The following is a 27362-nucleotide window of genomic DNA, read 5'->3' as shown; positions in this document are numbered from 1 at the left end:
AGGCTGCAGCAGCACCACCGGGTTGAGGCGGAGGTCGGGTCCAGCGGTGGGGTTGGCCGGGCGCTCCCCTGCAGCTTGCTGGGCGGCGGCGTTGGAGGGTCCCGCAGCTGCGTCCCCCGTCGCCGCTCGGTCCCTCCCCTCAGGCCCCCTTCTCCCTCTTGCAAAGCTGCCGGTGGTGGGCCGTTGGCGCAGGTCGTAGCGCCGCTGAGGGGATCTGCTCCGCACCCCGCTCCTGGACGCGTTCCTCTGCCGGCGGGCAGATGGGCCCACGGCATACTCCCGGTAGCCGTCCTCTGCTCTCGCTGAGCGCAGGACGCGATCAAAAGGCTGCCTGCACAGCGGGCACGTAGCGTTCCTGCTGGCCCACCGCCGGATGCAGCCAAAGCAGAAGCGGTGCGAGCAGACGGGCACCCGGGCTGCGCTGCGCAGGGCGCCCAGGCAGATGGGGCATGGGCTGTCTGCCGCCGCCTCCCACTGTCCTGCCCGCTGCATCTGGCTGGGGGCGGCCCCCGCTGCAGAGCCGCTCTCTTCCGCAGGCTCTTTGGCGCCCGATGCCCTGCCCTGCCGAGAAAGACGTGCCGAGTGCCCGAGCTTCACTCGCAGTGGGGACGCGGGAGCAAAGCCAGCAGCAGAAAGGGGCAGCAGAGGGGAGGCAAGGGCCTCCCGAAGGGCCTCCTTGAGGGCTGGCCAGCAGCGTCGGCAGCAGCTTCAGCACAGCGGGCCGGCCAGCCAGCCTCAAGGGCTGCCCTCCAGAGCAGCCTCGTCTCCCCCAGGCACGCTGCCCCCAGCCCAGGACCCCCCAGAAGCCTGCGCTCTCTCCCAGGCAGCCAGCACCAGCTGAGCTAGCACAGGGTACCCGCAGGAGGTGCTCAGGGAAGGCGCAGGAACCCTCTGGGAGGCCTCGGCGCTGCCAAGGGCCCGCGCACCCTCCTCGTGCCCGCAGAGCCGGGACAGCCGCCGCGCGTGACCGCAGCAGCCCCGCCAGGCAAGACTCTCCTCCACGGCCCCCCTCCAGGCGCGAGAGCGGAGCCCTGCCGGGGCTGGCACGCCGCGCGTGTGAACTCGCAGGGCCCCTGGGCTCACTGCGCTGGCACAGAGCCTGGGTGGCTGCTGAAGAGCAGTGAGGTCACGGCAGTCACAGCCACTACTCGGTGACATCACAGGGGTCTCCGGGGCTGCCTCCCGAGTGCCCCGCAGCCAGGGAGGCAGACGCCCCAAAGTGGGAAAAGCCTGCTTTGGCGGGGGTTTGCCCTCGTCTCCTGGTCTCGTGGCGGTGGTTTCGCCTCCGGCTGGACAGGTGCTGGGAGGAGAGGCTGGTGGCCCCCAGCACAACGGCCCGGCAATGGCCAGCACAGCAAAACGCGAGTGGCGCAACCCCGGTGACCTCCCTGGTGCTAAAGGAGTGCCTCGGCTTGCCTCCTGCAAAGGCTGCCCGAGCAGGCCTCGCCCCTTGCAGCACTGCGGGCAAGCCCCAGCCAGAGATCCCAGCATGGCTGAGGTGAGCAGGGACCTCACCTCTGGAGGCCACCATGTGCAAAGCCCTGCTCGAGGAGGGCCAGTGCTTGATCACTCTCCCAGTAAAGAAGTGTTTGCTGATCTCCAGGAGGAACCTCCCTCGTTCCAGATTGTGCCCGTTGGCTCTTCTTCTGCCATGGGGCACCGCTGCAAAGAGCCTGACTCCCTCTTCTAGCCTGTTCTGTTGCCTAGCCTTCTTTTGCACGAGGGCACATTGTTGCCTGATGGTCTTTTTGCTTTCCAATGGTTCCCTCAGAGACATTTCTTCAAAGTTGCTGTCCAGCCCGTCAGCCCCCAGCATTTATTGGTGCACGGGGTTGTTCCTCCCCAGGTGCAAGGAAAGAGAAAGGATAAGAGTCAATGGATAACAGTTGCAGCAAGGAAGAAGGTTGGATAAAGCAATTTCTTTGGTCCACAGTGTCGTGGCTTAAACTCAGCCAGCAACTAAGCACCACACCGCCGCTCGCTCACCCTCCCCCCGCCCCGGGTGGAATGGGACGAGCAAAAGTAAGAAAACTTGTGGGTTGAGACAAGAACAGTTTAATAATTGAAATAAAATAAAATAAAATGATGACGATGATGATGATAGTAATAAATTGTAGTGAAAAGGAAAACACAGAGAGGAACAAAACTCAGGGAAAACAAATGATGTGACCGCTCACCACCCACCCACCAACGCCCAGCCAGTCCCCCAGCAGCGATCGCTGCTCCCCGGCCAACTCCCCCCAGTTTCCATACTGAGCATGACGCCATATGGTATGGAATAGCCCTTGGGGCAGTTTGCATCGGCTGTCTTTGCTGTGCCCCCTCCCACTTTCTTGTGCACCTGGCAGAGCATGGGAAGCCGAAAAGTCCTTGGCTAGTGGTAACCACTACTTCGCACCAACTAAACCATCAGTGTGTTACCAGCATTATTCTCATCCTAAATCCAAAACACAGCACTATGGCAGCTAGTTGGAAGCAAATTAACTCCGTCCCAGCCAGAACCAGGACAGTATACAAGGTAGTGAGAACACGTTGCTCAGAAAGGCTAAATAATTGTCCTCCTTGAAGACAGTCAAAAGAAAAAAACAAGGTCTTGAACGACCAGCTCTGAAAAGAAAGATGGACATGTGCTTAGCATGAGGTTGTACTGAAGGATTTCTGGAGGTCCTTTACGACACAGACTGTTCAAAGACACTGCAGTCACAGAATCATAGAATCATAGAATGATAGAATCATAGAATCGTTTAGGTTGGAAAAGACCTTTAAGATCATCCAGTCCAACCATTAACCTACCATTACCGAGACGACCACTAAACCAATTAAGGGGAGAGTAGCAATTTCATGTGTCCTGGCTTGCTGGCTGGATTATTTATAATGCAAATAAATACTAGGAATCATTAAGATTGGAAAGGACCTCTAAGACCATGAGTCCAATCATCAACCCAACACCACCATGCCCACTAAACCATGTCGCAGAGTGTCACATCTGCCCATTTTTTGAACACTTCCAGGGATGGGGACTCCACCACCTCTTTGGGCAGCCTGTTCCAATGCTTGACTAGGCTTTCCGTGAAGAAATTTTCCTAATATCCAATCTAAACCTCCCCTGGTGCAGCTTGAGCCCATTTCCTCTTGTCTTATCACTAGCTACCTCGGAGAAAAGACCAACACCCACCTGGCTACAACGTCCCTTCAGGTAGCTGTAGAGAGCGATGCATTTGTAGAGAGCGATAAGCTCTCCCCTCAGCCTCCTCTTCTCCAGGCTGAATAACACCAGTTCCCTCAGCCGCTCCTCATCCGACCCCTGCTCCAGACCCTTCACCAGCTTCGCTGCCATTCTCTGGACATGCTCCAGCACCTCAATGTCTTTCTTGTATTGAGGGGCCCAAAACTGGACACAGTATTCCAGGTGCGGCCTCACCTGTGCCGAGTACAGGGGGACAATCACCTCCCGGCTCCTGCTGGCCACACCATTCCTGATACAAGCCAGGATGCTGTTGGCCTTCTTGGCCACCTGGGCACACTGCTGGCTCCTGTTCAGCCGGCCGTCAACCAGCACCCCCAGCTCCTTTTTGGCCAGGCAGCTTCCCAGACACTCTTCCCCAAGCCTGCAGCGTTGCATGGGGTTAGTTGTGGTGACCCAAGTGCAGGACCCGGCACTTGGCCTTGTTAAACCTCATACAGCTGGCCTCGGCCCATCGGTCCAGCCTGTCCAGGTCCCTCTGCAGGGCCTTCCTACCCTCCAGCAGATCGACACTCCCACCCAGTTTGGTGTCATCTGCAAACTTACTGAGGGCACACTCAATCCCCTCATCCAGATCCTTGATAAAGACATTGAATAAGACTGGCCCCAAAACAGGGCCCTGGGGAACACCGCTCGTGACCGGCTGTCAACTGGACTTAATGCCATTCACCGCAACTCTCTGGGCTTGGCCACCCAGCCAGTTTTTGACCCAGCGAAGAGTATTCCTGTCCAAGCCACGAGCTGCCAGCTTCCTAAGGAGAATGCTATGGGAGACGGTTTCAAAGGCTTTGCTGAAGTCCAGGTAGATGACATCCACAGCCTTTCCTCCATCCACCAGTCAGGTCACCAGGTCATAGAAGGAGATCAGGTTGGTCAAGCAGGACCTGCCTTTCATGAACCCATGCTGGCTGGGCCCAATCCCCTCGTTGACCTGCACATGCCTGTTGAGCGCACTCAAGATGAACCGCTCCTTAATCTTTCCCGGCACCGAGGTCAGGCTGACAGGCCTGTAGTTCCCTAGATCCTCCTTCCAGCCCTTCTTGTAGGTGGGCAACATGTTGGCAAGCCTCCAGGCGTCAGAGACCTCCCCTGTTAACCAGGACTGCTGACAGACGATGGAAAGTGGCTTGGCAAGCTCTTCCGCCAGCTCCCTCAGTACTCTCGGGTGGATCCCATCCGCCCCCATAGACTTGTGAGCATCCAGGTGGCATAGCAGGTCATTAACCGCTTCCTCCTGGACTATGAAGGCTCCATTCTGCTCCCCGTCCCTGTCTTCTAGCTCAGGGGGCTGAGTACCCAGGGGATGACTGGTCTGGCTATTAAAGACAGAGGCAAAGAAGGCACTAAGTCCCTCAGCCTTTCTGTCATCCTTAGGGACCAGGTTCCCCCTGATATCCAGCAAAGGACGGAGATTCTCCTTGCCTCTCTTTTTATTGTTGATGTACTTATAAAAACAATTTTTATTACCTTTTACAACAGTGGGCAGACCGAGCTCTAGCTGGGCTTCTGCTTTTCTAATTTCCTCCCTCTATGAACAAATACATGTGAATAACAGCCAACACCCCTCCTCATGCACCCCCTGATACCATGAGCCGCCTTTGGCACAAGGGCACGTTGCTGGCACAGCTGGGTGTCCGCCAGCACCCCTGCGCCTTTTCTGCACACCCACGCCTTTTCTGCAGAGCCATGAAGAAGGGTCAGCTGCAGAAAGACTGCACGGGGACCTTGCAGGCTGCATGCATGGGGCACTGCCTCCAGGGCCGGGGCAGTCCTTGCAGGATGCAGGGCAAGAGCCTTTGGAAGTGCCCAGATGTTACGAGGGGGTGCTGCTCAGAGGCTTGTGGAAATGTGTGAGGCTTAGCACGGGCCGTGTCGGGAAAGGCCCAAAGGCCACAGAATGGGATGGCTCCAGCTGCAGGCGGGAGGAAGCAGAGGCCTCCATCAGAGCTGCCAAAGGCTCTCCGGGGGCTCGGTGGAGTGTGCTCGCCATTATGGAGACGATCCCTTTTGTGCTTAGGCGGCTGACATCCCCCATGGTAAAACAGCCGCGGTGAGCAGGGCTCCCGTTCAACTGAAGCCAAGCTGTAAGGAGGTGCTTGGGAAAGTATGTCCCGCTTCTAAATAAATGACTCCTCATCGCTCTTGGTACCTCTATTCTCATTTCAGAGACAGTTTTATTAACCCACTTAAAAAATAAAAAAAGAACTAAACAGGGATCAATGGATGCTGGAAAGGGTCCTGGGGGTGACCTCTCGTCCCAACGGCCTGCTCAAGGTGGCTGATGCCGAGCAGGTTGCTCAGGAGCATGGCGAGAAGTCTCCTGAGCCTCCACAAATGCTTCCCAGGGCTGTGCAGCTGGCTGTTCCCAAAGGCCCTGCAGGGGCCCACTTCTGCTGGTGAAGGGGCGCGGAGCGGCCTGCCCCAGAGCTGGGAAGGCTCCCAATGTTTATTCGTCTCTCCTTTCGGGGAGCCAAAGAGGCAGAGGCTGCAGCAGCACCACCGGGTTGAGGCGGAGGTCGGGTCCAGCGGTGGGGTTGGCCGGGCGCTCCCCTGCAGCTTGCTGGGCGGCGGCGTTGGAGGGTCCCGCAGCTGCGTCCCCCGTCGCCGCTCGGTCCCTCCCCTCAGGCCCCCTTCTCCCTCTTGCAAAGCTGCCGGTGGTGGGCCGTTGGCGCAGGTCGTAGCGCCGCTGAGGGGATCTGCTCCGCACCCCGCTCCTGGACGCGTTCCTCTGCCGGCGGGCAGATGGGCCCACGGCATACTCCCGGTAGCCGTCCTCTGCTCTCGCTGAGCGCAGGACGCGATCAAAAGGCTGCCTGCACAGCGGGCACGTAGCGTTCCTGCTGGCCCACCGCCGGATGCAGCCAAAGCAGAAGCGGTGCGAGCAGACGGGCACCCGGGCTGCGCTGCGCAGGGCGCCCAGGCAGATGGGGCATGGGCTGTCTGCCGCCGCCTCCCACTGTCCTGCCCGCTGCATCTGGCTGGGGGCGGCCCCCGCTGCAGAGCCGCTCTCTTCCGCAGGCTCTTTGGCGCCCGATGCCCTGCCCTGCCGAGAAAGACGTGCCGAGTGCCCGAGCTTCACTCGCAGTGGGGACGCGGGAGCAAAGCCAGCAGCAGAAAGGGGCAGCAGAGGGGAGGCAAGGGCCTCCCGAAGGGCCTCCTTGAGGGCTGGCCAGCAGCGTCGGCAGCAGCTTCAGCACAGCGGGCCGGCCAGCCAGCCTCAAGGGCTGCCCTCCAGAGCAGCCTCGTCTCCCCCAGGCACGCTGCCCCCAGCCCAGGACCCCCCAGAAGCCTGCGCTCTCTCCCAGGCAGCCAGCACCAGCTGAGCTAGCACAGGGTACCCGCAGGAGGTGCTCAGGGAAGGCGCAGGAACCCTCTGGGAGGCCTCGGCGCTGCCAAGGGCCCGCGCACCCTCCTCGTGCCCGCAGAGCCGGGACAGCCGCCGCGCGTGACCGCAGCAGCCCCGCCAGGCAAGACTCTCCTCCACGGCCCCCCTCCAGGCGCGAGAGCGGAGCCCTGCCGGGGCTGGCACGCCGCGCGTGTGAACTCGCAGGGCCCCTGGGCTCACTGCGCTGGCACAGAGCCTGGGTGGCTGCTGAAGAGCAGTGAGGTCACGGCAGTCACAGCCACTACTCGGTGACATCACAGGGGTCTCCGGGGCTGCCTCCCGAGTGCCCCGCAGCCAGGGAGGCAGACGCCCCAAAGTGGGAAAAGCCTGCTTTGGCGGGGGTTTGCCCTCGTCTCCTGGTCTCGTGGCGGTGGTTTCGCCTCCGGCTGGACAGGTGCTGGGAGGAGAGGCTGGTGGCCCCCAGCACAACGGCCCGGCAATGGCCAGCACAGCAAAACGCGAGTGGCGCAACCCCGGTGACCTCCCTGGTGCTAAAGGAGTGCCTCGGCTTGCCTCCTGCAAAGGCTGCCCGAGCAGGCCTCGCCCCTTGCAGCACTGCGGGCAAGCCCCAGCCAGAGATCCCAGCATGGCTGAGGTGAGCAGGGACCTCACCTCTGGAGGCCACCATGTGCAAAGCCCTGCTCGAGGAGGGCCAGTGCTTGATCACTCTCCCAGTAAAGAAGTGTTTGCTGATCTCCAGGAGGAACCTCCCTCGTTCCAGATTGTGCCCGTTGGCTCTTCTTCTGCCATGGGGCACCGCTGCAAAGAGCCTGACTCCCTCTTCTAGCCTGTTCTGTTGCCTAGCCTTCTTTTGCACGAGGGCACATTGTTGCCTGATGGTCTTTTTGCTTTCCAATGGTTCCCTCAGAGACATTTCTTCAAAGTTGCTGTCCAGCCCGTCAGCCCCCAGCATTTATTGGTGCACGGGGTTGTTCCTCCCCAGGTGCAAGGAAAGAGAAAGGATAAGAGTCAATGGATAACAGTTGCAGCAAGGAAGAAGGTTGGATAAAGCAATTTCTTTGGTCCACAGTGTCGTGGCTTAAACTCAGCCAGCAACTAAGCACCACACCGCCGCTCGCTCACCCTCCCCCCGCCCCGGGTGGAATGGGACGAGCAAAAGTAAGAAAACTTGTGGGTTGAGACAAGAACAGTTTAATAATTGAAATAAAATAAAATAAAATGATGACGATGATGATGATAGTAATAAATTGTAGTGAAAAGGAAAACACAGAGAGGAACAAAACTCAGGGAAAACAAATGATGTGACCGCTCACCACCCACCCACCAACGCCCAGCCAGTCCCCCAGCAGCGATCGCTGCTCCCCGGCCAACTCCCCCCAGTTTCCATACTGAGCATGACGCCATATGGTATGGAATAGCCCTTGGGGCAGTTTGCATCGGCTGTCTTTGCTGTGCCCCCTCCCACTTTCTTGTGCACCTGGCAGAGCATGGGAAGCCGAAAAGTCCTTGGCTAGTGGTAACCACTACTTCGCACCAACTAAACCATCAGTGTGTTACCAGCATTATTCTCATCCTAAATCCAAAACACAGCACTATGGCAGCTAGTTGGAAGCAAATTAACTCCGTCCCAGCCAGAACCAGGACAGTATACAAGGTAGTGAGAACACGTTGCTCAGAAAGGCTAAATAATTGTCCTCCTTGAAGACAGTCAAAAGAAAAAAACAAGGTCTTGAACGACCAGCTCTGAAAAGAAAGATGGACATGTGCTTAGCATGAGGTTGTACTGAAGGATTTCTGGAGGTCCTTTACGACACAGACTGTTCAAAGACACTGCAGTCACAGAATCATAGAATCATAGAATGATAGAATCATAGAATCGTTTAGGTTGGAAAAGACCTTTAAGATCATCCAGTCCAACCATTAACCTACCATTACCGAGACGACCACTAAACCAATTAAGGGGAGAGTAGCAATTTCATGTGTCCTGGCTTGCTGGCTGGATTATTTATAATGCAAATAAATACTAGGAATCATTAAGATTGGAAAGGACCTCTAAGACCATGAGTCCAATCATCAACCCAACACCACCATGCCCACTAAACCATGTCGCAGAGTGTCACATCTGCCCATTTTTTGAACACTTCCAGGGATGGGGACTCCACCACCTCTTTGGGCAGCCTGTTCCAATGCTTGACTAGGCTTTCCGTGAAGAAATTTTCCTAATATCCAATCTAAACCTCCCCTGGTGCAGCTTGAGCCCATTTCCTCTTGTCTTATCACTAGCTACCTCGGAGAAAAGACCAACACCCACCTGGCTACAACGTCCCTTCAGGTAGCTGTAGAGAGCGATGCATTTGTAGAGAGCGATAAGCTCTCCCCTCAGCCTCCTCTTCTCCAGGCTGAATAACACCAGTTCTCTCAGCCGCTCCTCATCCGACCCCTGCTCCAGACCCTTCACCAGCTTCGCTGCCATTCTCTGGACATGCTCCAGCACCTCAATGTCTTTCTTGTATTGAGGGGCCCAAAACTGGACACAGTATTCCAGGTGCGGCCTCACCTGTGCCGAGTACAGGGGGACAATCACCTCCCGGCTCCTGCTGGCCACACCATTCCTGATACAAGCCAGGATGCTGTTGGCCTTCTTGGCCACCTGGGCACACTGCTGGCTCCTGTTCAGCCGGCCGTCAACCAGCACCCCCAGCTCCTTTTTGGCCAGGCAGCTTCCCAGACACTCTTCCCCAAGCCTGCAGCGTTGCATGGGGTTAGTTGTGGTGACCCAAGTGCAGGACCCGGCACTTGGCCTTGTTAAACCTCATACAGCTGGCCTCAGCCCATCGGTCCAGCCTGTCCAGGTCCCTCTGCAGGGCCTTCCTACCCTCCAGCAGATCGACACTCCCACCCAGTTTGGTGTCATCTGCAAACTTACTGAGGGCACACTCAATCCCCTCATCCAGATCCTTGATAAAGACATTGAATAAGACTGGCCCCAAAACAGGGCCCTGGGGAACACCGCTCGTGACCGGCTGTCAACTGGACTTAATGCCATTCACCACAACTCTCTGGGCTTGGCCACCCAGCCAGTTTTTGACCCAGCGAAGAGTATTCCTGTCAAGCCACGAGCTGCCAGCTTCCTAAGGAGAATGCTATGGGCGACGGATTCAAAGGCTTTGCTGAAGTCCAGGTAGATGACATCCACAGCCTTTCCTCCATCCACCAGTCAGGTCACCAGGTCATAGAAGGAGATCAGGTTGGTCAAGCAGGACCTGCCTTTCATGAACCCATGCTGGCTGGGCCCAATCCCCTCGTTGACCTGCACATGCCTGTTGAGCGCACTCAAGATGAACCGCTCCTTAATCTTTCCCGGCACCGAGGTCAGGCTGACAGGCCTGTAGTTCCCTAGATCCTCCTTCCAGCCCTTCTTGTAGGTGGGCAACATGTTGGCAAGCCTCCAGGCGTCAGAGACCTCCCCTGTTAACCAGGACTGCTGACAGACGATGGAAAGTGGCTTGGCAAGCTCTTCCGCCAGCTCCCTCAGTACTCTCGGGTGGATCCCATCCGCCCCCATAGACTTGTGAGCATCCAGGTGGCATAGCAGGTCATTAACCGCTTCCTCCTGGACTATGAAGGCTCCATTCTGCTCCCCGTCCCTGTCTTCTAGCTCAGGGGGCTGAGTACCCAGGGGATGACTGGTCTGGCTATTAAAGACAGAGGCAAAGAAGGCACTAAGTCCCTCAGCCTTTCTGTCATCCTTAGGGACCAGGTTCCCCCTGATATCCAGCAAAGGACGGAGATTCTCCTTGCCTCTCTTTTTATTGTTGATGTGCTTATAAAAACAATTTTTATTACCTTTTACAACAGTGGGCAGACCGAGCTCTAGCTGGGCTTCTGCTTTTCTAATTTCCTCCCTCTATGAACAAATACATGTGAATAACAGCCAACACCCCTCCTCATGCACCCCCTGATACCATGAGCCGCCTTTGGCACAAGGGCACGTTGCTGGCACAGCTGGGTGTCCGCCAGCACCCCTGCGCCTTTTCTGCACACCCACGCCTTTTCTGCAGAGCCATGAAGAAGGGTCAGCTGCAGAAAGACTGCACGGGGACCTTGCAGGCTGCATGCATGGGGCACTGCCTCCAGGGCCGGGGCAGTCCTTGCAGGATGCAGGGCAAGAGCCTTTGGAAGTGCCCAGATGTTACGAGGGGGTGCTGCTCAGAGGCTTGTGGAAATGTGTGAGGCTTAGCACGGGCCGTGTCGGGAAAGGCCCAAAGGCCACAGAATGGGATGGCTCCAGCTGCAGGCGGGAGGAAGCAGAGGCCTCCATCAGAGCTGCCAAAGGCTCTCCGGGGGCTCGGTGGAGTGTGCTCGCCATTATGGAGACGATCCCTTTTGTGCTTAGGCGGCTGACATCCCCCATGGTAAAACAGCCGCGGTGAGCAGGGCTCCCGTTCAACTGAAGCCAAGCTGTAAGGAGGTGCTTGGGAAAGTATGTCCCGTTTCTAAATAAATGACTCCTCATCGCTCTTGGTACCTCTATTCTCATTTCAGAGACAGTTTTATTAACCCACTTAAAAAATAAAAAAAGAACTAAACAGGGATCAATGGATGCTGGAAAGGGTCCTGGGGGTGACTTCTCGTCCCAACGGCCTGCTCAAGGTGGCTGATGCCGAGCAGGTTGCTCAGGAGCATGGCGAGAAGTCTCCTGAGCCTCCACAAATGCTTCCCAGGGCTGTGCAGCTGGCTGTTCCCAAAGGCCCTGCAGGGGCCCACTTCTGCTGGTGAAGGGGCGCGGAGCGGCCTGCCCCAGAGCTGGGAAGGCTCCCAATGTTTATTCGTCTCTCCTTTCGGGGAGCCAAAGAGGCAGAGGCTGCAGCAGCACCACCGGGTTGAGGCGGAGGTCGGGTCCAGCGGTGGGGTTGGCCGGGCGCTCCCCTGCAGCTTGCTGGGCGGCGGCGTTGGAGGGTCCCGCAGCTGCGTCCCCCGTCGCCGCTCGGTCCCTCCCCTCAGGCCCCCTTCTCCCTCTTGCAAAGCTGCCGGTGGTGGGCCGTTGGCGCAGGTCGTAGCGCCGCTGAGGGGATCTGCTCCGCACCCCGCTCCTGGACGCGTTCCTCTGCCGGCGGGCAGATGGGCCCACGGCATACTCCCGGTAGCCGTCCTCTGCTCTCGCTGAGCGCAGGACGCGATCAAAAGGCTGCCTGCACAGCGGGCACGTAGCGTTCCTGCTGGCCCACCGCCGGATGCAGCCAAAGCAGAAGCGGTGCGAGCAGACGGGCACCCGGGCTGCGCTGCGCAGGGCGCCCAGGCAGATGGGGCATGGGCTGTCTGCCGCCGCCTCCCACTGTCCTGCCCGCTGCATCTGGCTGGGGGCGGCCCCCGCTGCAGAGCCGCTCTCTTCCGCAGGCTCTTTGGCGCCCGATGCCCTGCCCTGCCGAGAAAGACGTGCCGAGTGCCCGAGCTTCACTCGCAGTGGGGACGCGGGAGCAAAGCCAGCAGCAGAAAGGGGCAGCAGAGGGGAGGCAAGGGCCTCCCGAAGGGCCTCCTTGAGGGCTGGCCAGCAGCGTCGGCAGCAGCTTCAGCACAGCGGGCCGGCCAGCCAGCCTCAAGGGCTGCCCTCCAGAGCAGCCTCGTCTCCCCCAGGCACGCTGCCCCCAGCCCAGGACCCCCCAGAAGCCTGCGCTCTCTCCCAGGCAGCCAGCACCAGCTGAGCTAGCACAGGGTACCCGCAGGAGGTGCTCAGGGAAGGCGCAGGAACCCTCTGGGAGGCCTCGGCGCTGCCAAGGGCCCGCGCACCCTCCTCGTGCCCGCAGAGCCGGGACAGCCGCCGCGCGTGACCGCAGCAGCCCCGCCAGGCAAGACTCTCCTCCACGGCCCCCCTCCAGGCGCGAGAGCGGAGCCCTGCCGGGGCTGGCACGCCGCGCGTGTGAACTCGCAGGGCCCCTGGGCTCACTGCGCTGGCACAGAGCCTGGGTGGCTGCTGAAGAGCAGTGAGGTCACGGCAGTCACAGCCACTACTCGGTGACATCACAGGGGTCTCCGGGGCTGCCTCCCGAGTGCCCCGCAGCCAGGGAGGCAGACGCCCCAAAGTGGGAAAAGCCTGCTTTGGCGGGGGTTTGCCCTCGTCTCCTGGTCTCGTGGCGGTGGTTTCGCCTCCGGCTGGACAGGTGCTGGGAGGAGAGGCTGGTGGCCCCCAGCACAACGGCCCGGCAATGGCCAGCACAGCAAAACGCGAGTGGCGCAACCCCGGTGACCTCCCTGGTGCTAAAGGAGTGCCTCGGCTTGCCTCCTGCAAAGGCTGCCCGAGCAGGCCTCGCCCCTTGCAGCACTGCGGGCAAGCCCCAGCCAGAGATCCCAGCATGGCTGAGGTGAGCAGGGACCTCACCTCTGGAGGCCACCATGTGCAAAGCCCTGCTCGAGGAGGGCCAGTGCTTGATCACTCTCCCAGTAAAGAAGTGTTTGCTGATCTCCAGGAGGAACCTCCCTCGTTCCAGATTGTGCCCGTTGGCTCTTCTTCTGCCATGGGGCACCGCTGCAAAGAGCCTGACTCCCTCTTCTAGCCTGTTCTGTTGCCTAGCCTTCTTTTGCACGAGGGCACATTGTTGCCTGATGGTCTTTTTGCTTTCCAATGGTTCCCTCAGAGACATTTCTTCAAAGTTGCTGTCCAGCCCGTCAGCCCCCAGCATTTATTGGTGCACGGGGTTGTTCCTCCCCAGGTGCAAGGAAAGAGAAAGGATAAGAGTCAATGGATAACAGTTGCAGCAAGGAAGAAGGTTGGATAAAGCAATTTCTTTGGTCCACAGTGTCGTGGCTTAAACTCAGCCAGCAACTAAGCACCACACCGCCGCTCGCTCACCCTCCCCCCGCCCCGGGTGGAATGGGACGAGCAAAAGTAAGAAAACTTGTGGGTTGAGACAAGAACAGTTTAATAATTGAAATAAAATAAAATAAAATGATGACGATGATGATGATAGTAATAAATTGTAGTGAAAAGGAAAACACAGAGAGGAACAAAACTCAGGGAAAACAAATGATGTGACCGCTCACCACCCACCCACCAACGCCCAGCCAGTCCCCCAGCAGCGATCGCTGCTCCCCGGCCAACTCCCCCCAGTTTCCATACTGAGCATGACGCCATATGGTATGGAATAGCCCTTGGGGCAGTTTGCATCGGCTGTCTTTGCTGTGCCCCCTCCCACTTTCTTGTGCACCTGGCAGAGCATGGGAAGCCGAAAAGTCCTTGGCTAGTGGTAACCACTACTTCGCACCAACTAAACCATCAGTGTGTTACCAGCATTATTCTCATCCTAAATCCAAAACACAGCACTATGGCAGCTAGTTGGAAGCAAATTAACTCCGTCCCAGCCAGAACCAGGACAGTATACAAGGTAGTGAGAACACGTTGCTCAGAAAGGCTAAATAATTGTCCTCCTTGAAGACAGTCAAAAGAAAAAAACAAGGTCTTGAACGACCAGCTCTGAAAAGAAAGATGGACATGTGCTTAGCATGAGGTTGTACTGAAGGATTTCTGGAGGTCCTTTACGACACAGACTGTTCAAAGACACTGCAGTCACAGAATCATAGAATCATAGAATGATAGAATCATAGAATCGTTTAGGTTGGAAAAGACCTTTAAGATCATCCAGTCCAACCATTAACCTACCATTACCGAGACGACCACTAAACCAATTAAGGGGAGAGTAGCAATTTCATGTGTCCTGGCTTGCTGGCTGGATTATTTATAATGCAAATAAATACTAGGAATCATTAAGATTGGAAAGGACCTCTAAGACCATGAGTCCAATCATCAACCCAACACCACCATGCCCACTAAACCATGTCGCAGAGTGTCACATCTGCCCATTTTTTGAACACTTCCAGGGATGGGGACTCCACCACCTCTTTGGGCAGCCTGTTCCAATGCTTGACTAGGCTTTCCGTGAAGAAATTTTCCTAATATCCAATCTAAACCTCCCCTGGTGCAGCTTGAGCCCATTTCCTCTTGTCTTATCACTAGCTACCTCGGAGAAAAGACCAACACCCACCTGGCTACAACGTCCCTTCAGGTAGCTGTAGAGAGCGATGCATTTGTAGAGAGCGATAAGCTCTCCCCTCAGCCTCCTCTTCTCCAGGCTGAATAACACCAGTTCTCTCAGCCGCTCCTCATCCGACCCCTGCTCCAGACCCTTCACCAGCTTCGCTGCCATTCTCTGGACATGCTCCAGCACCTCAATGTCTTTCTTGTATTGAGGGGCCCAAAACTGGACACAGTATTCCAGGTGCGGCCTCACCTGTGCCGAGTACAGGGGGACAATCACCTCCCGGCTCCTGCTGGCCACACCATTCCTGATACAAGCCAGGATGCTGTTGGCCTTCTTGGCCACCTGGGCACACTGCTGGCTCCTGTTCAGCCGGCCGTCAACCAGCACCCCCAGCTCCTTTTTGGCCAGGCAGCTTCCCAGACACTCTTCCCCAAGCCTGCAGCGTTGCATGGGGTTAGTTGTGGTGACCCAAGTGCAGGACCCGGCACTTGGCCTTGTTAAACCTCATACAGCTGGCCTCAGCCCATCGGTCCAGCCTGTCCAGGTCCCTCTGCAGGGCCTTCCTACCCTCCAGCAGATCGACACTCCCACCCAGTTTGGTGTCATCTGCAAACTTACTGAGGGCACACTCAATCCCCTCATCCAGATCCTTGATAAAGACATTGAATAAGACTGGCCCCAAAACAGGGCCCTGGGGAACACCGCTCGTGACCGGCTGTCAACTGGACTTAATGCCATTCACCACAACTCTCTGGGCTTGGCCACCCAGCCAGTTTTTGACCCAGCGAAGAGTATTCCTGTCAAGCCACGAGCTGCCAGCTTCCTAAGGAGAATGCTATGGGAGACGGTTTCAAAGGCTTTGCTGAAGTCCAGGTAGATGACATCCACAGCCTTTCCTCCATCCACCAGTCAGGTCACCAGGTCATAGAAGGAGATCAGGTTGGTCAAGCAGGACCTGCCTTTCATGAACCCATGCTGGCTGGGCCCAATCCCCTCGTTGACCTGCACATGCCTGTTGAGCGCACTCAAGATGAACCGCTCCTTAATCTTTCCCGGCACCGAGGTCAGGCTGACAGGCCTGTAGTTCCCTAGATCCTCCTTCCAGCCCTTCTTGTAGGTGGGCAACATGTTGGCAAGCCTCCAGGCGTCAGAGACCTCCCCTGTTAACCAGGACTGCTGACAGACGATGGAAAGTGGCTTGGCAAGCTCTTCCGCCAGCTCCCTCAGTACTCTCGGGTGGATCCCATCCGCCCCCATAGACTTGTGAGCATCCAGGTGGCATAGCAGGTCATTAACCGCTTCCTCCTGGACTATGAAGGCTCCATTCTGCTCCCCGTCCCTGTCTTCTAGCTCAGGGGGCTGAGTACCCAGGGGATGACTGGTCTGGCTATTAAAGACAGAGGCAAAGAAGGCACTAAGTCCCTCAGCCTTTCTGTCATCCTTAGGGACCAGGTTCCCCCTGATATCCAGCAAAGGACGGAGATTCTCCTTGCCTCTCTTTTTATTGTTGATGTGCTTATAAAAACAATTTTTATTACCTTTTACAACAGTGGGCAGACCGAGCTCTAGCTGGGCTTCTGCTTTTCTAATTTCCTCCCTCTATGAACAAATACATGTGAATAACAGCCAACACCCCTCCTCATGCACCCCCTGATACCATGAGCCGCCTTTGGCACAAGGGCACGTTGCTGGCACAGCTGGGTGTCCGCCAGCACCCCTGCGCCTTTTCTGCACACCCACGCCTTTTCTGCAGAGCCATGAAGAAGGGTCAGCTGCAGAAAGACTGCACGGGGACCTTGCAGGCTGCATGCATGGGGCACTGCCTCCAGGGCCGGGGCAGTCCTTGCAGGATGCAGGGCAAGAGCCTTTGGAAGTGCCCAGATGTTACGAGGGGGTGCTGCTCAGAGGCTTGTGGAAATGTGTGAGGCTTAGCACGGGCCGTGTCGGGAAAGGCCCAAAGGCCACAGAATGGGATGGCTCCAGCTGCAGGCGGGAGGAAGCAGAGGCCTCCATCAGAGCTGCCAAAGGCTCTCCGGGGGCTCGGTGGAGTGTGCTCGCCATTATGGAGACGATCCCTTTTGTGCTTAGGCGGCTGACATCCCCCATGGTAAAACAGCCGCGGTGAGCAGGGCTCCCGTTCAACTGAAGCCAAGCTGTAAGGAGGTGCTTGGGAAAGTATGTCCCGCTTCTAAATAAATGACTCCTCATCGCTCTTGGTACCTCTATTCTCATTTCAGAGACAGTTTTATTAACCCACTTAAAAAATAAAAAAAGAACTAAACAGGGATCAATGGATGCTGGAAAGGGTCCTGGGGGTGACTTCTCGTCCCAACGGCCTGCTCAAGGTGGCTGATGCCGAGCAGGTTGCTCAGGAGCATGGCGAGAAGTCTCCTGAGCCTCCACAAATGCTTCCCAGGGCTGTGCAGCTGGCTGTTCCCAAAGGCCCTGCAGGGGCCCACTTCTGCTGGTGAAGGGGCGCGGAGCGGCCTGCCCCAGAGCTGGGAAGGCTCCCAATGTTTATTCGTCTCTCCTTTCGGGGAGCCAAAGAGGCAGAGGCTGCAGCAGCACCACCGGGTTGAGGCGGAGGTCGGGTCCAGCGGTGGGGTTGGCCGGGCGCTCCCCTGCAGCTTGCTGGGCGGCGGCGTTGGAGGGTCCCGCAGCTGCGTCCCCCGTCGCCGCTCGGTCCCTCCCCTCAGGCCCCCTTCTCCCTCTTGCAAAGCTGCCGGTGGTGGGCCGTTGGCGCAGGTCGTAGCGCCGCTGAGGGGATCTGCTCCGCACCCCGCTCCTGGACGCGTTCCTCTGCCGGCGGGCAGATGGGCCCACGGCATACTCCCGGTAGCCGTCCTCTGCTCTCGCTGAGCGCAGGACGCGATCAAAAGGCTGCCTGCACAGCGGGCACGTAGCGTTCCTGCTGGCCCACCGCCGGATGCAGCCAAAGCAGAAGCGGTGCGAGCAGACGGGCACCCGGGCTGCGCTGCGCAGGGCGCCCAGGCAGATGGGGCATGGGCTGTCTGCCGCCGCCTCCCACTGTCCTGCCCGCTGCATCTGGCTGGGGGCGGCCCCCGCTGCAGAGCCGCTCTCTTCCGCAGGCTCTTTGGCGCCCGATGCCCTGCCCTGCCGAGAAAGACGTGCCGAGTGCCCGAGCTTCACTCGCAGTGGGGACGCGGGAGCAAAGCCAGCAGCAGAAAGGGGCAGCAGAGGGGAGGCAAGGGCCTCCCGAAGGGCCTCCTTGAGGGCTGGCCAGCAGCGTCGGCAGCAGCTTCAGCACAGCGGGCCGGCCAGCCAGCCTCAAGGGCTGCCCTCCAGAGCAGCCTCGTCTCCCCCAGGCACGCTGCCCCCAGCCCAGGACCCCCCAGAAGCCTGCGCTCTCTCCCAGGCAGCCAGCACCAGCTGAGCTAGCACAGGGTACCCGCAGGAGGTGCTCAGGGAAGGCGCAGGAACCCTCTGGGAGGCCTCGGCGCTGCCAAGGGCCCGCGCACCCTCCTCGTGCCCGCAGAGCCGGGACAGCCGCCGCGCGTGACCGCAGCAGCCCCGCCAGGCAAGACTCTCCTCCACGGCCCCCCTCCAGGCGCGAGAGCGGAGCCCTGCCGGGGCTGGCACGCCGCGCGTGTGAACTCGCAGGGCCCCTGGGCTCACTGCGCTGGCACAGAGCCTGGGTGGCTGCTGAAGAGCAGTGAGGTCACGGCAGTCACAGCCACTACTCGGTGACATCACAGGGGTCTCCGGGGCTGCCTCCCGAGTGCCCCGCAGCCAGGGAGGCAGACGCCCCAAAGTGGGAAAAGCCTGCTTTGGCGGGGGTTTGCCCTCGTCTCCTGGTCTCGTGGCGGTGGTTTCGCCTCCGGCTGGACAGGTGCTGGGAGGAGAGGCTGGTGGCCCCCAGCACAACGGCCCGGCAATGGCCAGCACAGCAAAACGCGAGTGGCGCAACCCCGGTGACCTCCCTGGTGCTAAAGGAGTGCCTCGGCTTGCCTCCTGCAAAGGCTGCCCGAGCAGGCCTCGCCCCTTGCAGCACTGCGGGCAAGCCCCAGCCAGAGATCCCAGCATGGCTGAGGTGAGCAGGGACCTCACCTCTGGAGGCCACCATGTGCAAAGCCCTGCTCGAGGAGGGCCAGTGCTTGATCACTCTCCCAGTAAAGAAGTGTTTGCTGATCTCCAGGAGGAACCTCCCTCGTTCCAGATTGTGCCCGTTGGCTCTTCTTCTGCCATGGGGCACCGCTGCAAAGAGCCTGACTCCCTCTTCTAGCCTGTTCTGTTGCCTAGCCTTCTTTTGCACGAGGGCACATTGTTGCCTGATGGTCTTTTTGCTTTCCAATGGTTCCCTCAGAGACATTTCTTCAAAGTTGCTGTCCAGCCCGTCAGCCCCCAGCATTTATTGGTGCACGGGGTTGTTCCTCCCCAGGTGCAAGGAAAGAGAAAGGATAAGAGTCAATGGATAACAGTTGCAGCAAGGAAGAAGGTTGGATAAAGCAATTCCTTTGGTCCACAGTGTCGTGGCTTAAACTCAGCCAGCAACTAAGCACCACACCGCCACTCGCTCACCCTCCCCCCGCCCCGGGTGGAATGGGACGAGCAAAAGTAAGAAAACTTGTGGGTTGAGACAAGAACAGTTTAATAATTGAAATAAAATAAAATAAAATGATGACGATGATGATGATAGTAATAAATTGTAGTGAAAAGGAAAACACAGAGAGGAACAAAACTCAGGGAAAACAAATGATGTGACCGCTCACCACCCACCCACCAACGCCCAGCCAGTCCCCCAGCAGCGATCGCTGCTCCCCGGCCAACTCCCCCCAGTTTCCATACTGAGCATGACGCCATATGGTATGGAATAGCCCTTGGGGCAGTTTGCATCGGCTGTCTTTGCTGTGCCCCCTCCCACTTTCTTGTGCACCTGGCAGAGCATGGGAAGCCGAAAAGTCCTTGGCTAGTGGTAACCACTACTTCGCACCAACTAAACCATCAGTGTGTTACCAGCATTATTCTCATCCTAAATCCAAAACACAGCACTATGGCAGCTAGTCGGAAGCAAATTAACTCCGTCCCAGCCAGAACCAGGACAGTATCCAAGGTAGTGAGAACACGTTGCTCAGAAAGGCTAAATAATTGTCCTCCTTGAAGACAGTCAAAAGAAAAAAACAAGGTCTTGAACGACCAGCTCTGAAAAGAAAGATGGACATGTGCTTAGCATGAGGTTGTGCTGAGGGATTTCTGGAGGTCCTTTGCGACACAGACTGTTCAAAGGCACTGCAGTCACAGAATCTTAGAATCATAGAATCGTTTAGGTTGGAAAAGACCTTTAAGATCATCCAGTCCAACCATTAACCTACCATTACCGAGACGACCACTAAACCAATTAAGGGGAGAGTAGCAATTTCATGTGTCCTGGCTTGCTGGCTGGATTATTTATAATGCAAATAAATACTAGGAATCATTAAGATTGGAAAGGACCTCTAAGACCATGAGTCCAATCATCAACCCAACACCACCATGCCCACTAAACCATGTCGCAGAGTGTCACATCTGCCCATTTTTTGAACACTTCCAGGGATGGGGACTCCACCACCTCTTTGGGCAGCCTGTTCCAATGCTTGACTAGGCTTTCCGTGAAGAAATTTTCCTAATATCCAATCTAAACCTCCCCTGGTGCAGCTTGAGCCCATTTCCTCTTGTCTTATCACTAGCTACCTCGGAGAAAAGACCAACACCCACCTGGCTACAACGTCCCTTCAGGTAGCTGTAGAGAGCGATGCATTTGTAGAGAGCGATAAGCTCTCCCCTCAGCCTCCTCTTCTCCAGGCTGAATAACACCAGTTCCCTCAGCCGCTCCTCATCCGACCCCTGCTCCAGACCCTTCACCAGCTTCGCTGCCATTCTCTGGACATGCTCCAGCACCTCAATGTCTTTCTTGTATTGAGGGGCCCAAAACTGGACACAGTATTCCAGGTGCGGCCTCACCTGTGCCGAGTACAGGGGGACAATCACCTCCCTGCTCCTGCTGGCCACACCATTCCTCATACCAGCCAGGATGCTGTTGGCCTTCTTGGCCACCTGGGCACACTGCTGGCTCCTGTTCAGCCGGCTGTCAACCAGCACCCCCAGCTCCTTTTCGGCCAGGCAGCTTCCCAGACACTCTTCCCCAAGCCTGCAGCGTTGCATGGGGTTAGTTGTGGTGACCCAAGTGCAGGACCCGGCACTTGGCCTTGTTAAACCTCATACAGTTGGCCTCAGCCCATCGGTCCAGCCTGTCCAGGTCCCTCTGCAGGGCCTTCCTACCCTCCAGCAGATCGACACTCCCACCCAGTTTGGTGTCATCTGCAAACTTACTGAGGGCACACTCAATCCCCTCATCCAGATCCTTGATAAAGACATTGAATAAGACTGGCCCCAAAACAGAGCCCTGGGGAACACCGCTCGTGACCGGCTGTCAACTGCACTTCATGCCATTCACCACAACTCTCTGGGCTTGGCCACCCAGCCAGTTTTTGACCCAGCGAAGAGTATTCCTGTCCAAGCCACGAGCTGCCAGCTTCCTAAGGAGAATGCTATGGGAGACGGTTTCAAAGGCTTTGCTGAAGTCCAGGTAGATGACATCCACAGCCTTTCCTCCATCCACCAGTCAGGTCACCAGGTCATAGAAGGAGATCAGGTTGGTCAAGCAGGACCTGCCTTTCATGAACTCATGCTGGCTGGGCCCGATCCCCTCGTTGACCTGCACATGCCTGTTGAGCGCACTCAAGATGAACCGCTCCTTAATCTTTCCCGGCACCGAGGTCAGGCTGACAGGCCTGTAGTTCCCTAGATCCTCCTTCCGGCCCTTCTTGTAGGTGGGCAACATGTTGGCAAGCCTCCAGGCGTCAGAGACCTCCCCTGTTAACCAGGACTGCTGACAGACGATGGAAAGTGGCTTGGCAAGCTCTTCCGCCAGCTCCCTCAGTACTCTCGGGTGGATCCCATCCGCCCCCATAGACTTGTGAGCATCCAGGTGGCATAGCAGGTCATTAACCGCTTCCTCCTGGACTATGAAGGCTCCATTCTGCTCCCCGTCCCTGTCTTCTAGCTCAGGGGGCTGAGTACCCAGGGGATGACTGGTCTGGCTATTAAAGACAGAGGCAAAGAAGGCATTAAGTCCCTCAGCCTTTCTGTCATCCTTAGGGACCAGGTTCCCCCTGATATCCAGCAAAGGACGGAGATTCTCCTTGCCTCTCTTTTTATTGTTGATGTACTTATAAAAACATTTTTTATTACCTTTTACAACAGTGGGCAGACCGAGCTCTAGCTGGGCTTCTGCTTTTCTAATTTCCTCCCTCTATGAACAAATACATGTGAATAACAGCCAACACCCCTCCTCATGCACCCCCTGATACCATGAGCCGCCTTTGGCACAAGGGCACGTTGCTGGCACAGCTGGGTGTCCGCCAGCACCCCTGCGCCTTTTCTGCACACCCACGCCTTTTCTGCAGAGCCATGAAGAAGGGTCAGCTGCAGAAAGACTGCACGGGGACCTTGCAGGCTGCATGCATGGGGCACTGCCTCCAGGGCCGGGGCAGTCCTTGCAGGATGCAGGGCAAGAGCCTTTGGAAGTGCCCAGATGTTACGAGGGGGTGCTGCTCAGAGGCTTGTGGAAATGTGTGAGGCTTAGCACGGGCCGTGTCGGGAAAGGCCCAAAGGCCACAGAATGGGATGGCTCCAGCTGCAGGCGGGAGGAAGCAGAGGCCTCCATCAGAGCTGCCAAAGGCTCTCCGGGGGCTCGGTGGAGTGTGCTCGCCATTATGGAGACGATCCCTTTTGTGCTTAGGCGGCTGACATCCCCCATGGTAAAACAGCCGCGGTGAGCAGGGCTCCCGTTCAACTGAAGCCAAGCTGTAAGGAGGTGCTTGGGAAAGTATGTCCCGCTTCTAAATAAATGACTCCTCATCGCTCTTGGTACCTCTATTCTCATTTCAGAAACAGTTTTATTAACCCACTTAAAAAATAAAATGGATGCTGGAAAGGGTCCTGGGGGTGACTTCTCGTCCCAACGGCCTGCTCAAGATGGCTGATGCCGAGCAGGTTGCTCAGGAGCATGGCGAGAAGTCTCCTGAGCCTCCACAAATGCTTCCCAGGGCTGTGCAGCTGGCTGTTCCCAAAGGCCCTGCAGGGGCCCACTTCTGCTGGTGAAGGGGCGCGGAGCGGCCTGCCCCAGAGCTGGGAAGGCTCCCAATGTTTATTCGTCTCTCCTTTCGGGGAGCCAAAGAGGCAGAGGCTGCAGCAGCACCACCGGGTTGAGGCGGAGGTCGGGTCCAGCGGTGGGGTTGGCCGGGCGCTCCCCTGCAGCTTGCTGGGCGGCGGCGTTGGAGGGTCCCGCAGCTGCGTCCCCCGTCGCCGCTCGGTCCCTCCCCTCAGGCCCCCTTCTCCCTCTTGCAAAGCTGCCGGTGGTGGGCCGTTGGCGCAGGTCGTAGCGCCGCTGAGGGGATCTGCTCCGCACCCCGCTCCTGGACGCGTTCCTCTGCCGGCGGGCAGATGGGCCCACGGCATACTCCCGGTAGCCGTCCTCTGCTCTCGCTGAGCGCAGGACGCGATCAAAAGGCTGCCTGCACAGCGGGCACGTAGCGTTCCTGCTGGCCCACCGCCGGATGCAGCCAAAGCAGAAGCGGTGCGAGCAGACGGGCACCCGGGCTGCGCTGCGCAGGGCGCCCAGGCAGATGGGGCATGGGCTGTCTGCCGCCGCCTCCCACTGTCCTGCCCGCTGCATCTGGCTGGGGGCGGCCCCCGCTGCAGAGCCGCTCTCTTCCGCAGGCTCTTTGGCGCCCGATGCCCTGCCCTGCCGAGAAAGACGTGCCGAGTGCCCGAGCTTCACTCGCAGTGGGGACGCGGGAGCAAAGCCAGCAGCAGAAAGGGGCAGCAGAGGGGAGGCAAGGGCCTCCCGAAGGGCCTCCTTGAGGGCTGGCCAGCAGCGTCGGCAGCAGCTTCAGCACAGCGCGCCGGCCAGCCAGCCTCAAGGGCTGCCCTCCAGAGCAGCCTCGTCTCCCCCAGGCACGCTGCCCCCAGCCCAGGACCCCCCAGAAGCCTGCGCTCTCTCCCAGGCAGCCAGCACCAGCTGAGCTAGCACAGGGTACCCGCAGGAGGTGCTCAGGGAAGGCGCAGGAACCCTCTGGGAGGCCTCGGCGCTGCCAAGGGCCCGCGCACCCTCCTCGTGCCCGCAGAGCCGGGACAGCCGCCGCGCGTGACCGCAGCAGCCCCGCCAGGCAAGACTCTCCTCCACGGCCCCCCTCCAGGCGCGAGAGCGGAGCCCTGCCGGGGCTGGCACGCCGCGCGTGTGAACTCGCAGGGCCCCTGGGCTCACTGCGCTGGCACAGAGCCTGGGTGGCTGCTGAAGAGCAGTGAGGTCACGGCAGTCACAGCCACTACTCGGTGACATCACAGGGGTCTCCGGGGCTGCCTCCCGAGTGCCCCGCAGCCAGGGAGGCAGACGCCCCAAAGTGGGAAAAGCCTGCTTTGGCGGGGGTTTGCCCTCGTCTCCTGGTCTCGTGGCGGTGGTTTCGCCTCCGGCTGGACAGGTGCTGGGAGGAGAGGCTGGTGGCCCCCAGCACAACGGCCCGGCAATGGCCAGCACAGCAAAACGCGAGTGGCGCAACCCCGGTGACCTCCCTGGTGCTAAAGGAGTGCCTCGGCTTGCCTCCTGCAAAGGCTGCCCGAGCAGGCCTCGCCCCTTGCAGCACTGCGGGCAAGCCCCAGCCAGAGATCCCAGCATGGCTGAGGTGAGCAGGGACCTCACCTCTGGAGGCCACCATGTGCAAAGCCCTGCTCGAGGAGGGCCAGTGCTTGATCACTCTCCCAGTAAAGAAGTGTTTGCTGATCTCCAGGAGGAACCTCCCTCGTTCCAGATTGTGCCCGTTGGCTCTTCTTCTGCCATGGGGCACCGCTGCAAAGAGCCTGACTCCCTCTTCTAGCCTGTTCTGTTGCCTAGCCTTCTTTTGCACGAGGGCACATTGTTGCCTGATGGTCTTTTTGCTTTCCAATGGTTCCCTCAGAGACATTTCTTCAAAGTTGCTGTCCAGCCCGTCAGCCCCCAGCATTTATTGGTGCATGGGGTTGTTCCTCCCCAGGTGCCGGACTCTGCAGTTTCCTTTTCTGAAACTTCGTGAGTTTTCTGACAGCCCATTCTTCCAGCCTGTTGAGGTCCCTCTGGATGGCAGCAGTTCCCTGGGGTGTATCAGCCACTCCCGCCAATTTTGTACAGTTTCTGCCCCATCATCTAGATAAACAATGAAGATCTGCCCCTGGCATACACTGCTCATGACTGGCTTCTAAGTAGACTTTGTTGCACTGATCACCGCCCTGTAGTCCTGGTTATTCAGCCGCTTGTCAATCCACGTCATTGGCTGTTTATCTAGCCCATACTCCATCAGCTTCTCTGTGAGGATCCTATGGGAGACAGTTTTCAAAGCTTTACGGAAGTCAAGGTGGACAATCATAGAATCATAGAATCATTTAGGCTGGAAAAGACCTTTAAGATCATCCAGTCCAACCATTAGATCATCCAGTCCAACCAATGCCCCTGCTCTTCCCTCATCTAGCAATCCACTCATTTCTACCATAGAAGCTTACCACATCGGTCAAGCAAGCGTCCCCCTTGGTGAATCCTGACTACTCCTGTTGTCTTTCTTGTCCTTCATGTGCCTTGAAAGAACTTCCATGACTAACTAATTCATCGCCTTCCCAAGGACGACAGGCTGACCATATATAATTCCATGTGCCCTCCTTCTCGCTCCTTTTGAAGATAGGAGTGACCTTTTCTTTCCTCCAATCCTCAAGCATCTCTCCCAGTTGCTATGATTATTCATGATTATCGAGAGGCATCACAGTGATAGAGTCCAGGTCCCTCAGCACTGGTGGGTCCACTGTGTCAGGGCCCATGGATTTATGTCTGTTTAGTTTACTTAAGTATTCTCTAACCTGATCCTCCTCTACCAATGCTATGTCTTCCTTGCTCCAGACTCCTGTCACCATCATTCCTCCTGTGCTGTCTGTTGTTTCTGTCACTGAATGATGTTGTTTGTATGTTAATCACATTCCTGTCCTTTCTATAGATCTCACTAGACTGAACCCTACCCTCTGGAATTTTATGATTTTGTCATGAAATGAGACCACACTCATAATTTTAATTTTTTTTATTACTCCAGCATAGTGCATTGCGATTGTCTTCCTAGCATTCCAAACAAACATTTACTTACTTATTGAGCATGTAATTCTCCCTCTAGCTTCCATGATAGGCAGTTAGGAGTTTCTGGTTTGGAGGTATTTTCATCCTATCTCATATCTGAGAAATCTGCACATTTACTTTCAGTCACACATACACCAGTGTCTACAGTGAGAGGCAAGCAGAGGCTTGGAGACCTATTTCATTTAATGAAGACCATATCAGATATTTTCATGTGGGGAGGGTAATTATATATGCTGGAATGTGGGCTGGTCTCTCATGTCATCTCTTCCCCTTTAACAAAAAAGTACTGTGGAATTTTAAGCCCCTAGATTGTCAAAAACTGCAGTAATATTCTTGCCAATGAGTTTACTGTCATAAGCATTTGGCAAAAAAGTCCATTTTAAAAGAATATTCATGAAAAACATATTCTGAATACATAATTGGGAGAAATGTCACAGCAATTGTTAGAGTTACACTAACTAATTAGAGAAAATACAAAATACCATGTGATTTATGTGTTCCATCAAAACTGAACTAGGATTTCTGATATTGTATATTCACAATGAATTTTGCTTGTGTTCAGTATACAGACCAAGCTTCAATTGCAAAAATCACTCACTGAATCATCAGGATGGAACAGATGCAAGAAAATTGTGATCTTCTTGATGAGAAACAGTAAAAAAAAAATATAAAAAAGATAAAGGCACTGGATCAATTATTCACTGCAAATTACACACTTGGCTACCATGATCATTATAACCCCTTCACATCCCGTTACTCTACACTCCATTATTTCTGCTTACCCCTATGGAGCCTGCCCTTTTACCTTCCTGACACTCCCCCCTTTTCTAGCTGTCAAACAGTGTGTTTCATTCCCCGTTTAAAGGATTTCTTATTTCTCCTTTGTGTGCTGCCTGTATCCTGCCATCCCTATCTCTCCTCCTTGCTCTCCATCAGAGTAGTGGCTTTCATGCCTAAAATGGTGGGGGAAATGGTGGTTTAAAGACCATCTGGCTTCTATTCACAGGGACACTATTGAAAACCAAACTGGTTTCTTAAAGCTCCTACTGAAGTGTAGAAAAATGTTCTTCCCCCCCCAACCCCCTCCTTTTAAACTGAGGGATTTTTTATATTTTTTCAAAAGTCTTCAGACTGGTTCTTGAAACCTCTGCTGACAAGCAGGAGCCCTGTATAGCTTCCATAATGAATAGTGCTAAATAATTTTTAACGAATCCTTCCTTTATCAGCAGAGCTCAGCACAAGAAAGGATTATGCACAGTGAATTTGATAAAAAGGACACAAAGGTACTGTCTTATGGACTAGTTGTTAATTTGTTGGGGTTTATTAATGATATTTCTTCAATTTACCATTCAGCTGCCTAGGGTGCCTTTGACACTAACCTAAATGTCATCCCCCCCATTGCTGTGAGGTGGGGCAGTGTCATGCTTTCTGTTTTAAATTTGAGTTGGCCAAAATTGGGCAGGAAGGAAATCTAGTAGCAAAGAAAGAGGGGAAAAAACAAAGTGCCTTGCAATCTATGCCAGCACTTTAAAC

The sequence above is a fragment of the Pelecanus crispus genome, chromosome Z (assembly GCF_030463565.1).
Source record: "Pelecanus crispus isolate bPelCri1 chromosome Z, bPelCri1.pri, whole genome shotgun sequence".
In the NCBI taxonomy this organism is placed as follows: Eukaryota; Metazoa; Chordata; class Aves; order Pelecaniformes; family Pelecanidae; genus Pelecanus; species Pelecanus crispus.
Note: the sequence above shows the minus strand (reverse complement) of the source record.